This window comes from Lonchura striata, chromosome 16 (genome assembly GCF_046129695.1).
Source record: "Lonchura striata isolate bLonStr1 chromosome 16, bLonStr1.mat, whole genome shotgun sequence".
NCBI classification, from domain to species: domain Eukaryota; kingdom Metazoa; phylum Chordata; class Aves; order Passeriformes; family Estrildidae; genus Lonchura; species Lonchura striata.
The window spans coordinates 13021043-13034962 of NC_134618.1; the positions used below are offsets into that span (position 1 = coordinate 13021043).

At 52.1% G+C, this 13920-nt stretch overlaps 1 protein-coding gene across 4 annotated transcripts in view; it reads left to right on the forward strand.

The window, feature by feature from the left end:
* The window catches only part of ELFN1 (extracellular leucine rich repeat and fibronectin type III domain containing 1), a 104372-nt gene that overhangs the window by 67384 nt on the left and 23068 nt on the right, over positions 1–13920 (forward strand). Inside the window, exon 1 of one of the 4 annotated variants that reach the window (XM_077786887.1) lies at positions 6307–6325. The exons of the other annotated variants lie outside the window; for them this stretch is intronic. The gene's annotated coding sequence lies outside the window, so the exon portion shown is untranslated. Of the gene's footprint in view, positions 1–6306; positions 6326–13920 lie in introns of those variants that run through there. 4 annotated transcript variants of the gene reach the window in all.

A 13920-nucleotide genomic window follows, 5' to 3' on the forward strand; every position in this document is an offset into this window, starting at 1 on the left:
AACTCCAGCATAGCTGCACTGGTGGAGTTCAAGAAGCACATGGAAACAGCCAGCAGCTGTTGCACTCAGCTCCTCAACTCCTGACATAATTTGGGGAAAAAAAAAAGGCAAAGTTTGAATTCACGGGTTTTGTTTCTCTGCAGTTCAAAGGACACAAGAGCCTGGGTTTTAATTGGCACTGAGTTCTCTAGCTGGTGCACAGGGCAGTGTTGGGACTGACACCCAGCCAGGCAGGAGGAGCAGCAGCTGGGAGGGAAGGCTGTTTGAAGTCCTGGGTGCCTGCCACCCATCTGCAGGGACTCAGAACGCTCCCTGCTAGATCTGGGGGCAGAGGAGCATTGCTTCATTTCTGATCATTAATGCACTGGTCTCTTTGTTTTCTTTCCACTGATCTTCCCTGTGCACAGTCCAGGGAGAGCCACATACTGAGTGGTTTGTGCTGGAGATCACAGTGCAGAGATAACGAAGCTGTTTTCTTACCCTTGGTGTTTCCTCACAGTGCAGCTCAGCCTGGTCCCACGTCTGTGCCCAGCCCCAGGGCAGGAGCTTTGCCCTGCAGGAGTGGGCTGCATGTCCCTGCAGAGAGATTCAGGGGTATCCCAGGCTGTGCACACCCTCAGCTTAACCCCAGCACCTCGGCCAGAGGCATTCAGCAGCTGCCACGCAGAGCCCTGGAGTGCAGGAGCTGCTGGGATGGACGGGGTGTCAGCCAGGAAAAAGGGGTTGACTTTGTCAGGGAAGGCCTGGGGTGCCTCAGTGAGAGTCACAAGCCCTCTGACAAGGCTCACAGGGTGTCTGTGGCACTGTGCAGTGACACCTAGAGCACAGACTTATTTCAAGCACAGCTGGGGTGGGGAGCAGTGACCTGCTTCAATAGGCCCTGCTATTGCAGAGGAGACAGAACAGTGCTGAGTGCAACAGCTGCTGGCTGTTTCCATGTGTTTCTTGAACTTCCACCCCAGTGAGACTTGAAAATGCCTCACTGACTGAGATCTAACCAAAGCATCTTTCCAGGCCTTCTCCTCCCTCCAGGAGCAGGAAGGCTCTGTGGCTTCTACAGGCAGTGCAGCTCCCATTGATGATTTCCTAAATGCTTAGAATGGGGTCCCACCTGCTCCTCTCTGCAGGTTCAGCATCACTCTCACCTTCCTGGTTGCCTGCTTTTCTTGACCTCACCTCTCCTTGGTGAGCTGGCTGATGGCTTTGCATCCTGCAGACTTCTTCACCCCTCTGTCTTTTCTGCTCATTTGTGGTTTGACCTCAGGAAAGCACCATTACAGGTGCCCTCTGCTCTGTGCTCATTGTGCTCCATGCCCATACCTGCTTTGCCCTAGGTGCCTTTATGATTTCCACCAGCACAGTCTCAGTAAATCCTATGCAAGACAAAAACCTCAGCGAAGCTTTGTCACTCCACCTAGCTCACACCAAGCTGGAGATGTCAGTCCCAAAAGCTCAGTGGGGTGGATATACTTATTGCTATAAAGCTTTATATTTACCATGGCCTTTCTGACATTACAGTAAATGCATTTCAGAGCCCAAGAAGTATAAAAATAAACGGCAAGAAAATCAAGACAGCTAATTAGCCAAAGGTTACTGCTGGCTCTGTGACTGTCAGCCCTTTTGAAGTTCTCCTTTACACAGGCAGATGTGTGTGCAGTGCTGCTGCTCCTTTGAATAAATGTCTTGGTTTTCAGAGTGGCTTCATATCTGGATGTGACTGAACACATGTGAGGCCTGTCACAGCGAGCCTGGGCAGGATAATCAGAATTCTTTAACCCTGCACTTCTCCAGTACTGAAGAGCACTCATCCTGAGGAGGGGCTGATCCGTGCTGTGCTGCCTCCCAGCCCCTTGTGAGCGGGGTGAGCTGGGAGGTGAGGAGGGGGCAGAGAGCTGCCTGTCTGCACAGACAGCCCTCTGTCCTAGAGATGCTCCTTCCCCTCGGTGTCCCTGCCCTCTGCCCTGTGGCCACAGGCTGCTGAGGGTTGCACTGCTCATCCAGGGTTTGGATGATGCTGTTGGGGTGCAGCTCTGCGGGGATGAGGAGCCTGGGGAGTGCTGGAGGACATGGCCCAGCATTTCATGGCCTCACCCCACATGTCCATCATTCCTCAGTGTTCAATATTCTCCTGAGCATGAGCATCTTGTATGGAGCTGCAGGTACAGCAGATGGGACAAGAGGAAGGGCAGTGGGGGTCCTGGCTGAGCTGAGAGCTGAGGGAGGGATGTGAGTGCCATGCCAGAGGAGAGAGGCTGAGCTGGGCATGGCAGTGATCCTGGTGGACTTTGGTACCAGGTCCAGAGGAGTGTTTTGCTCATATTTGGGCAGGAGAGCCCTGGAGCAGTGATGGAGTTGAAGCCATGTCCCTTGAGCCCAGCCATCCCCGGGCCACAAGCTGTGTGAGCTTTCTCTCCCTGTGCTCTGAACTGCTCCACACAGGGGTCAGAGTTTGGGCACAGTGACCACAGGAACCACCAGCATCATCTGTGCTGTCCTCTCACTTCTCCTCTCAGGTTTTCCTTCTTCCCTTGCTCTGCTTCCTCCCGTTTCCTAGGGCTCCATTTCCCCTAGGAAAATCCTTTTTGCAGCTCCCTCTTCCCTCTCTGCCAGTTTCTCCTGTCTCCTCCTGCTCGCAGCTCGTGCCGAGTGTCGTGTGTGTGCTCAGCATCACTCCTCCTGGAACGTTAATTTGCTGCTCATTTCCTCACAGACTTTACACCACGAGTTGGGCCTTTATGTGCATGTGTGTGTGTGATTCAATTAAACAAAACACAATAAAATCAGGGAAAACAGAGGGAGACACAGACAGATAGCAATTCCCTGCTCTCTGAGAGCTAAGCTTGTCTGCCTGTGAGCTCGGCCCCAGCACGGCTTTCTGATGTTGCCACATGGATTGGCTTGTAGCAGCTCTCTGGATCTCATGCTTGGGGTTTCCATCCCTCTGCCGGGACCCTGGGACAGCAGCTGCTTCTTCTCTGCTGTCAGAAGTTGGGGCTGCTTCACCACATGAGGTGAACCTTGCAGGAGCTGAGTGTTCGTTTTGAATGAGCCCTGAAATGCTGAGGCATCTCTTAATACTCTGCCTCCTCCATCTCTCCTTTCTGTCTCTACAGCTCAGTCCCAGCAGCCCTCAAGGTCCTCCAAGCCAGCAACTGCCCTACCCCCCATCCTGCTCTAGCCCTCGGGTGGCAGATTCCCCCTGTGCTCAGACCAAGCTTTCTCCCATATCACATTTTCCCACTTTTCCCTTGCAGTGCAACCTGAGAAGCAGCAGCTGTGCTGTGCAGAGCTTTGCCTGGCTGGTGAGCAATTCCACTGTTCTGTGCCCCTCTCTGCCATGCCCTTCCCTCGCTCACCTCCTTCCTGCCTTGTTTTCCTTCCCCTTTTCCCCTCTAATCCATTCACACTGTGAACAGATGCTTTCTTAGCATCCTTTGCTCCCAGGCTTCTCCCTGGCAGGTTTCTTACCTCTCCACGTGCATGTGGGTGTCTCTCTCTCCAGGAGAGCCTGTCCTGCTCAGCCTCCTGAGCCTGTTCTGCTCACCCAGCCCTGGCTGCCTCCCTGGCTCTGTGAATTTATCCTGTGAATCCAGCCTCTTCCCCCGGCTGTGCCGATGGGCTGCAAATCTGACGCCTAAAGTGGGTCAGAGCGAGTGGAAGGAGGTGGTCCCAGGAAGGGCAGAGAGTGAGCAGGCATGAGAGGCAGCCCCTGCCAGATTACAGGGCGGGTGGGAGAGGAGCAGATGCTCTTAAAAAGTGAAGATTTCAGGGGTTTTTAAAATGCACATAAAATGTGATTAACAAAATCCTGGCACTCAATGCCCTCAACTTAGGAAAAAAACACTGACAGGAGAAAAACAAACAGCAAAAGGGACTCCCCTCCCCCTTTTCCTGATAGCAGCTCTCCCCACACAGAGCCCTCCTGGGGATGTGAAAGGTCTCACTGTGCCATTGCCCCTGGGTTTAACACCCCTCTGAAGTCCTAGGAGGGGCTTTGTGCTGCTGAAAAGGAAATATCCCAAGGAGGTCATCCCTGATGGATGCATTAAGGCTTGTGCTCGTTCAACAGGGTAATTGCATCTTGCCCAGACACCCACCAGCCACCCTCAGGGTGAGCTCCAGAAACATTGCAGAGAGATGCTCCAAGCTTTGGGCTTCTGCCCTCTGCCCCCTCCTTGTAAGCTCAGAGCTCCTTCTTTCACAATGCAGGGCTCCTCCTAGACCCAGAGGGCAATCTTGATCTCTGCTTGATCCAGTGCTTCATGGAACAGCAGGGAGAGGTGCCACTCCCCATCCCCTGTGTCCTGGCAGTGCTGGTGGCTGTGGGTGATGCTGTCCCTGCCTCCTGTCTATGGTGACTGCATGCCCAGCAGAGTCAGCATGGATGTAATGGCACATCTCACTTCAGCTTTGGCCCCTGGCTTCCACAGGCTGAGACTGTGCCATCACTGAGACTGTGTGACCCTTCTTGCTGAGCACAGTCTAAGGATGGGGCCAATGTTCCTGGTGTGCAAGAGAAGGGAAGGAGCTGCCTTGTGGAGCAGCTCCAACTTCCTCCTAAGTTTGACCAACACCTCCACATGGGGACCCGTGGTTCCCAAGCTGTTGTCCTCATGGACCACACATGTCCACAGCACAGGAATAATTTTTAGCTGACAGCAGTACTGCAGCATTTCCTGTGCATGCAGCCAATGCACCTGGAGCCATTCCCAGACATCTCTCCTTATTAATGCCCCCTTAGCAATTTTCTGAGGACCAGCATCCATCTCCAGCATTAAAAACAGTTCCTTCCTCTTTGATTTATGGATATTAATCCATGCCAGCAGGCAAGAGGCATGACATGTCTACATAATATATTAATTATTAAATTGCTCCTTTCCTTTCTCCTCCACCTTCCAAGGCTACACCTTTCTTGTTTCTCTGCAGCATTTGAACCTGCATGCTGCACTCAGAGACAGCTTGCAGCGAGGAGCAGTCAGCATCACTTGGTGGATCAGCCTCACAAGTCTGTGCTTCCTCAGCAGTGCCACAGTCAGGCTCCAGCAGAGAGAAGACCCACTTAGCCCCATCTTTACCCAGGACAGGCCAACTGCATGAGCCTGCTGGCAGCTGTGCCTGACTCAGTGCCCAGGCAGGGCTCCAGTGAGGGTGAGTTTCTTCTGCAGTCCTTCAAATGCTGGCTCCAGATCAGTGTTGGCTCATCCTGCCCAGCCCTCTGGTTCAGGGGCCAAAATCCAGATGAAGGAGTGTTACCTCCACCAGCTCCAGTCCTCCACCTGCTCAAGCCATGCTCCTTGCTCTGGGTTGGCAGCCACTTTTGCAGCTTGTTGATGACTTCTGTGGTACCTCAGGGTTCCCAAAGTACAGGACAGATCAGATTTAGCAGCCAGCTTCCAGTGATCTCACTGTATTATGGCCTGGGAAGAGAGGAAAGGAAGATCTCAGGATGTTGCCATGGGGCTGCTTTAATTTTCCTTTCCCGTGTTTCTGCTGTATGAGAACTCAGCCTGCTCTGCACACTCAGGACAGCCCTGAGGCCTGGCAGCAATGCCCTTCATCCCACTGAGATGCACCCTGCTCCCCGTGGCAGCTTCTGCAGGCCCATCTCCCTGCCCTGGCCACTTGTTCTGGTGAGGAAGGGGAGAAGAGGCAGATCTGGGGATCCCACCCCTGCACTTCCCTCAGTGCATTCACTGCCCATGTCCTGACCTTGCTGTCAGCAGTGTGACAGCTGTGGTGGGGAGGTGAGGTAGTTATCCCTGTTATCCCCCTGGATAATCCAAACCCAAGAAGTCCCTGCAGCTCATACACCTGCCTGCTCAGCTGCCCTGGACCATTCCTTCACCTCTCAGCAGCGCCTTCCCAGGCACAGCTGCCCACTGTGTGCACACCATGTCCTTTAAAAGTTGTGCTTTTCTCTGTCCCTTAAAGGAATGGAAACACAGCCTTGCCTGCATGGCTGTGCTCCTTGAAACACAGCCTGTCCCATGCCTGCCTCTCATCTCCACCCAGGTGCAGCCAGGTTTCTCCACCCACGTTTCTCCAGACCTCCTGTCTCCCTACCATAAAACAGCAGTTAGAGGAAAAGAGTGCAGCTAAAAAACTGAAGGCATCTCTCTTTGCAGCCTGGCATAGCTGAGCCTGCTCCAAATCACCTTCCTGCCTCTTGCCCACGGCTGAAAGGATTGCCCCCACTTGGCACTGCCCACGTGTCCCTGCTGGGGCTCTGTGTCACCGCTCCCAGGGACCTCTGTCAGGGCAAGCAGCAAGACTTTAGCAACTTAGGGAGCTCAAGAGCAGCTTAAAAAATACTTGTGTTCTTTTGGTAAGTATGAATTTGTCCCAGTGGTAATAAGGCTGGTTTTGTTCAGCAGGCTCTTAGCAGTGATTATTGCTGTTTTTCAATTTAAAAACCAGACGGCCTGTTTATCATGCATAGTGTGTGGACTGAGATTTTTTTTTATTCTCTTTAACCCAGCCTTTAAAACGTGCTGTCATTTCCACTACTACAATCCAAGAAAGCAGAGTGGCATCTGTCACCTGCAGAACCCAGGGGTGGAAGGATAAGTAAAATGAAGTTAACAGAGCAAGGCTGCAGTGATGCTTTGGGGAACTGGTGAAAGGTGCCAGGAGGGAAAGGTCTGGGGATGCACCTGGGAGCTGTTTTTGGTGGGGTTGGAGGGGCTCTGGACACAAGTCCTGAGTATTTGGACTATCTGTGGCCACAGTGTCCATCTTTTTCTCTCTTGTCCAGAGCAGGGGGTGCTCAGCTCTTACATCAGCACCATCCCCAGCACAGAGACCAGGGGAAAAGCCAAGCTCCAGTCTTGGCCTGGCACTGGCTCCAAGATGGCAAAGACCCCTGAAAAGCAGCCAGTGGGTGCTGGGGTGATACTGGGAAGGATGGTGGGCCCAGGGGTGCATTAAGGGATCCAGCAGAGCACTGCTGTGGGCTCCGGCCTGGCTGACAAGCTCCTGCAGGCATCAGATGAACATTTTCCATGCTTTGGGCATTGGCCCAGCGCTGGGCTGGCATGGCCCCTTCCAGGCTAACAGCTTGCCAGCCCCGTGTGCTGCTCAGCTGCTGGGCTTGCTTGGATGTGCCAGTGCCAGACATTAGGAGACCTTGGACACTGAGCACAGAAATGCTGTAAGACACTTTTGTTGAAGGCGATCATTGAATGCTCCCATACAGGATGTGGGGGCTGCTTTGGCTCCTCTGTGCCTTGCTCTCCTCAGTCCAGCAGCACTGAACAGCAGGGAATTTCACACTTACATGGGAATGACTGACTCCCTCTTGGCCAACTGCAGCTCACCTGCAGTGAAGAAGATTCTTGAGGCAGACTTTGCTGCAGACAGGTGTTCTGAAGGCCAGGTTACCTTGTGTTTGCAGCCAAGCTGGAGGCCACAGCTCTGCTGCCTCTGCCATGCCAAGGTTTCTGTTTGCTCCCTTTCTTACTGCAGCTTATCTGACAGTGTTCCTCTCTCCATTTCCCCACACAGCCCCTTTTACTGCCACCATTTAGTTATTTTCTTAATTAAATATAGATTATGGCTCTGGGAATAAGGGATTATTACTTATTAATAAGCTACTTAGATTTTAAAGCGTGTGCAGAGTAGAGTTGATGACACGTCTGTGTCTGCATCATTACCATGGCAAGAGCCAAGGTGAGCTCCTGTGGCTGCCAGGACTTCACCCAAACCTTGCTCCTCTTCTCCCCTTGTGACCTCTGCACCCAGAGGAGCTCTGCTATCTCTTCCTTGCTATCCTTTTTCCAGTCGAGGCTTGCCAGTCTTTTCCCAAGGAACCCATTTCCTCTGCCCTCTCCCAAGCTGTTCCAGCCCCTGCATTACGCCTCTGCTTTGCCCCCTCCCCAGGGGTGCTGGCAGCTCTCTCCCAAAGCTTCCCCAGCCTTCCCGCTGTGCCAGCAGCTGTTTCACCTGCCCTCCACAGGAGAATGGGACTTGTCAGGAAGCAGCTCTGCAGGAGATGCTCTTCTGCAAAGTCTTCTAGGAAATTCCTCCCAGTATGTGGGTAATTGTTGACTGAACTGCAGCCCCCGCGAGGGGCAGGAGGAGGAGGCAGAGGAAGGCTGGCAAGCTGGTGGGAGAAGTAGAGGAAGGAGAGTGTAGTGGGAAGGTGGATACTGTTGTATACCCATAATGTTTGTCCAAAGCCTTGTGCTCCTGCAGTGTGCCCATACTGAAGGGTCGGGAGCTGCTCCTTCCACCCCAGGATAAGCAGCAGCTTCCCAAGGCTCTTTCTCTGCCTTAAAGAGTGGAGCACTCCAATCTCTGGGTAATAATAATAATAATAATAATAATAATAATAATAATAGCAGCAATAAAACCATCTGACCTGCTTTGTGCACACCAGGGTGGACTTTTGTCTCCATCTCTCTCCAGTTTTTCTGTCCCCAGATAGTGCCATTAATGCCTGATGCTGCAGGGCTTCTCCTGGTCTGCTGGCGAGCCCTCAGGTGGGAGCAGGGCAGCTCATCACACGCTGACTGCAAGGAAGGAGGCACCATTAAATCCCAGAGCTCATTTCCCCTCCATCCCCCTGCTCCAGGGCTGTCCCCAGGGCTGCAGCAGGGTCCCAGCATCTCTCAGCAGGTATCCCTGCTCTCACCCTTGGGGACCCATTAGCATTTCCAGCTTGCTCCTTCTGTCTCCTCCTCTTGCTTCTGCTCCTTGCCTGGCTGAGGTGGCAGCGTGGGGCTGTTCCGTGTGAGCCAGTCTGTCACTGCCACCTGCCCCTGTCCCCATGCCTCCCGTGTGGTTCTTTCTGACTATTTTCAGGACTAATGCAAAGCTCTGGCTTGCTAGCCCCGAGGTCTAAAGACCTTTTGTCAACAGAGCAGATATAAGACAAGCTGCTGCCAGATTCCTCTGAGCAAAATGATCTTGATAAATTGGAGAAATGGCCTGAAATCAATACACTGAAATTCAATAAAGTCGAGTGCAAAGTGTTGCACTTAGGAAGACAATATCAAAATCACAGATATAAGATGGGGAAGGACTGGTAAGCCAGCAGGAGAGTGGCTCAAGCAATGGAGTAGTCCTCAAAGTGAGCAGCAGACAATAACCTGCTGCTTGAGAAAGGGAGAGCAAAGGCACATCTTGCCCACAGATGTATTAATAGTTTCAGATAGAAGACAGCAAGGTAATTTATTTGGTGCTATTTAGTGCTAGTGATGCATCAGCTGGAGACATATATCTCCAGGCTTTGGCATCACAAGTGCAAGAAAGATTCAGACAAATTGAGTGAGTTCGCAGAGTTTTGAAAACATGCTCCAGGGAAGATGGACTGAGAGAGCTGGTTTGGGCTCCAGGACTGAGACAACTGGAGATAGGATGTGTAACATTCACCAGGGCGGAAAAAAGCAGGTATAAAAATGCTGCTGATCAATTGGTCAAGGGCTGGACAAGCTGTGATAGGTTTAAACTGCAGCCAAGAGGTCTTGGGTTAGGTGCTCAGGAAAAGCTGCCTAAGGACAAGGTTGACTGAGAGCCTGTGCAGGATGTAAAGGGGGTGTGGGGGAGTCCTGTCTCCAGGAGAGCTTCTACAATCAGCTGAGGAAGCATCTGCCTCGAGGTGACCTCCACAGCAGGGATGAAGTTCCACCCCCAGCAGGATTAGCCGTGTCCTTGGGATTACCAGGATGGGACAAGCAATTTGCTTTCTCTTGTCTCATGTCCTCTTAGCAGCCATACCAGGGGCACCTGGATATATCTACAAACACATTACATTTATCCACTTCTCAGGCTGCCTTTCACCACAAACTGGGAGAGCCAATAAAAGAAACCAGAGCCTGAGATGGCCAAGCCCCGTGTCACTATGGATGCTTTGCTGTCTGGACCAGCCCCACTGATTTGGTGTTTGGTAATTTGGTGGCTAGCTGTCACCCTCCTCCAGATCAATCCCTCTCAGTTGCATTTTCTGATCATAATTAATGTTTGCTGCGTAATTACATTGATTTTTTTAATGTGCTCTGAGAGATGAGGGGAATTCTCAGGCTGAAGAAGTGAGGGAGGAGGGGGTGTGATGCTGATGCTGTGCTGAAGGGGAGAGCAGAGCTCCCAGGGTGTGCAAGGGGGAATCTGCTCAAAAAGCCCGTGTTACACGGGGGTGTTGCCAAGCTGCAGTGACAAGGGGCAGGGCATGGAAATGTTTGTACTGCTGCTCCTTTATTCCCTGCCCAAACTGCTCGGCTGGCCCCTGCATTCTACCTGCCAGCCCTGCTTGTCTGCTGCCCTGGCAGCCCTGCTGCCATTACCGAGCTCAGCAGGGAACAGGTTTTATTTATTTACCAAGTCACAGTGGGAAGAGGGATTTTAGGGCAGCCTGAGCTTCTCAGAGCTGTGAGCAGTGGATAAAACCTCCTCCAGCTTTGTACAGGGAGGCTCCTGCAAGGAAGAAACCTCAGCCTGTGCACAGCCAGAGCTGTGTCCCTGCTGCTCCTTGCTCACTCATGCTACCAAGCAGCTTTGTCATGAGCATGTAGAAATGTAAGAGGCACCTGTAAGTCTCCCAGGCTGCTCTGTGCTTCCTGAACAGCCAAACTGTGAGAGCCAGCACCTGAACAGCAAGCCCTGGGAGATGCTGCAAGGAGGCAGCTCTTGGTAGGCAGCACTCAAAGCTGTCAAAATCATGAGGATTTGGGTGGTAACACCAGCAGTGAGCTCCAGAATCCTTCTACTCGTGATAAAAACTACCTGGGCAGTGCTGGGCCTCCAGACCTAACAGTGAAGAGAAAGATGCTGGGCTTTTGGCCATTTGGGGGTGTCTGCTGCCTTCTGGGCTCACTGTCCACAGCTGGCAAGGACAGGGCTGCAGCAGCTCCTTGTGCCTTGTGCCACAGCATGGGTGGTGACATTTCCCAGCCACATCTGGGATGCTGCAAGTGTGCAAATGTTTGTCAGAGCAGGGATGAGCAGGGCAGGTCCCCACAGCAGCTGTGTAAATGGCAGAAGGGCAGTTTGTATTCCTGCTGCCAGCAGCCCCCTTGGGCTCAGCAAATCCCAGAGCTGTAACCCACTGCTGCTGTAAGGGGCTGCAAGAGGAGGACCAGCCTTGCCCATGCCCCCCTCAGGGATCAGGCAGCTCCTGGGCTAGAGCTGGGGACAACCACAAGGTGGATGCCCAGCAAGAACTGGGGTGCAAACACAGCCCAAAATGCTGATGGAAAGACCAAATCCCCTCTGCCACCTTCTCTTACCATAATGCCAGAGCTGGGTTGGCAGCCCAGCTCTCCATCCAGCAGCATTTGTTCAGGGGAACCATGGCAAACTCACCACCTGCTCATCCCAAACTTTCCCCTTTAAAAGAGATGTCTTTCATATTTTTTCCTCAGCACCTTGTTTCCCATCACGTGTTATTTACGTGCCCTCCAAGTATCGTTCTTGCCTGAGCAGTTCAGAGGAGGCCACACAGCACTGACTCAGATTGCCCAGATGAGAATGCTGTGACAATCACTGCTGAAAATCAGCCTTGTTGCACACAGGTGTTGGGAAGCAGCCACAGATGTTACACAATTTTTTCAATTAAAACCCCATAAATTAAAAAAAAAAAAAAAAATGAGGTAGGTGCTGTGCTCAGCAGAGACAAATGAACAAGCTGTCAGTGGCATTGTGCTGGGTCCACTCGCCACTCTGGGCAAAGAATGCGTAGCTGGGCACACAGTGGCCAAACACCTGTGGGGACTTTGTGTTAGAGAGGTGGTACAAGGAATATTTGATTTCTCAACTAGCAAAGGCCATCCAGTTCTGCTGCTCCCCCCTCTTCCTGGCTGGAATTGGGGAGAGGCAGGACCATCCTGGAGCTGCAGTCATTGGTGACCACTCACAGCATTGAGTGGGTATTGCAGGAATTGGGAATTAGCCCTTTAAGTAGGCTGAGAGCCCGTTGGTACAGGAAAGGTTGTGTCTTCGGGGTTTGAGAGCCGTGGTGAATGGAGGTGGCTCTCCCTTTTGTGTTGTGTGCGTGCCCTAAATGCAATTATTTGGCTCCTGCCATGTCTGATATTATTATTGTTCTTGCTATCTTTGGTACTTTTATGGCCCCATCACCATAGTAACTAAGCATCTCAAAACCCTGTGAGGAGGGAATAATATTATTCCCCTTGTAGAGTTGAAGGAAGAGAACAACAGCAAGGCTCAGAGCTGGAGGCACAGGAGGACTCGAGTCCACCCATAGCCAGGGACTTTGGTGTCATACTCCTGCTACTTCCAGTTTTAAGCAGTCACACTAGGTTTTCCCAGTCAGCCCTAGGCCACATTTCCATCCCACTTCTCTTCCTCCTTCCTTGAGTTAGTCCAATACCAGCCTCCCACCTGAGCTGCTCCCTCCTGCTGCCCTTGCCCTGTGCACCACCAGCTGATGGGCACTGCTCAAGGCAGGGGAAGTGTTGGTTTGCTCTGATGAAGATCTTTCCTTTGCACAGACTATTTCAGTGCATCTCGGGCCAACCCCTGCTCAAACCCATCTTTAAATATTGAATAAAAACCAGAGTAATATCAGATCTAGGTGTGTTAGATTTTCTTCATCCTTGACCTATTCCAGACTAATTTCTACTCTGGGGGGGTCTAGCTGTTTTTCTTGAGAGACAGCTGACCGAGAGTCAGAAAGAGGGATTTGAAACCAAGTCCTCAGCAGCACAAACTAAAGATTCAACAGGTAAGGGCAGGCCAATGTGGTGGCCAAAATATTAACCTGGAGTTCCACCTACCTGCCTCTGGCTGTTTTTCTCTTCCCTGGGCACCTTCTCCCAATGTAATGAGACTGCTCCCTCCCTGGGTTCCTCTGTGATGGCTGGTGGTGCTGCCATCACACTCCCCAACACGTCATCTCTTTACTGCCTTCCCAGCCTCAGGTTGTTATGGAATAAAACAATCTTCAATTATTTATCTCCTTCCCCCCCCGCCACCTTTTTTGTGTAATATATCATTTTTTAATTTAAAAAATGCCTTGTGGAAGTGAAATGGGCTATTAAATGTTTTGGTCCATAATTAACATCAAACCCTTGACTTAAAATCTTTATGGATTGAGTGATCTTCATTAGCTGTTGCACGGATAACACTGCACAACTTCTGGTGGCCCAGGGGCTTCAAATCACCTGTGTTCCCCTGGAAAGTGAAAAAATCCCAGAAAGGGAAAGAATCCTCGCCAGGGACTCTGTTCCACTCCTTGGGCGAGCAAACCACCCCCTGCACCCAGCAGTTCCCCCAGGGAAAGGATGTCAGAAGTGGCAGCAGGAGCCCACCCCTTTGCCCAGGGGAGGGCAGGATGGGATCCTGGATCCTGCAGGGAAGTTTTCTCCCTGCACAAACGCCTGCAGACGCAGCAGCAGCAGCAGTGCCAGCAACACCGCGTGCGCTCCCCGGCCGTGTCACGGTGGTGGCGAACCCCAGGCGGTGACAGGCGGCCCGGGGGCTCTGCAGGCAGACAGGGTGGGCACGAGTCACTGGGGACTGGCAGCTCCTTTCTCACCCTCTTCCCAGCTCCAGGGGAGGGGTGTCAGCTGGCAGGCTGCCTCAGCATTGCGCTGGTGTGGGTTGGAGACAGCGCTGTCACCAAGGAGGGGACAGCAGGGGCCCGCGTGTTGCCCCTGCAGCACAAGCTTGTCAGAGCTCAAAATGTCCCTCAGACATTTTTGGAGGTTCTGGGCCCAGGTCTGAAGCATTTGAGACTCTGGCACAGCTGGAAACAGCTGTGATTTTGGATTTGAGCCATGGAATGAGTTACCAACCTTGCAGGAAGAACAAGAAGTCACAAAAGTTTAGATATTATAGTAGAAGTAGTCACAAAGTAGAGGGAAGAATTTTTGAGTGCTGTACAGGGGGGTTTTGGTTTTGTACATGGGGGTCAGAGGTTTTAAGATGGAGGGATTTGGGCCTGGCCTGTGCTTCTTCTTTCTC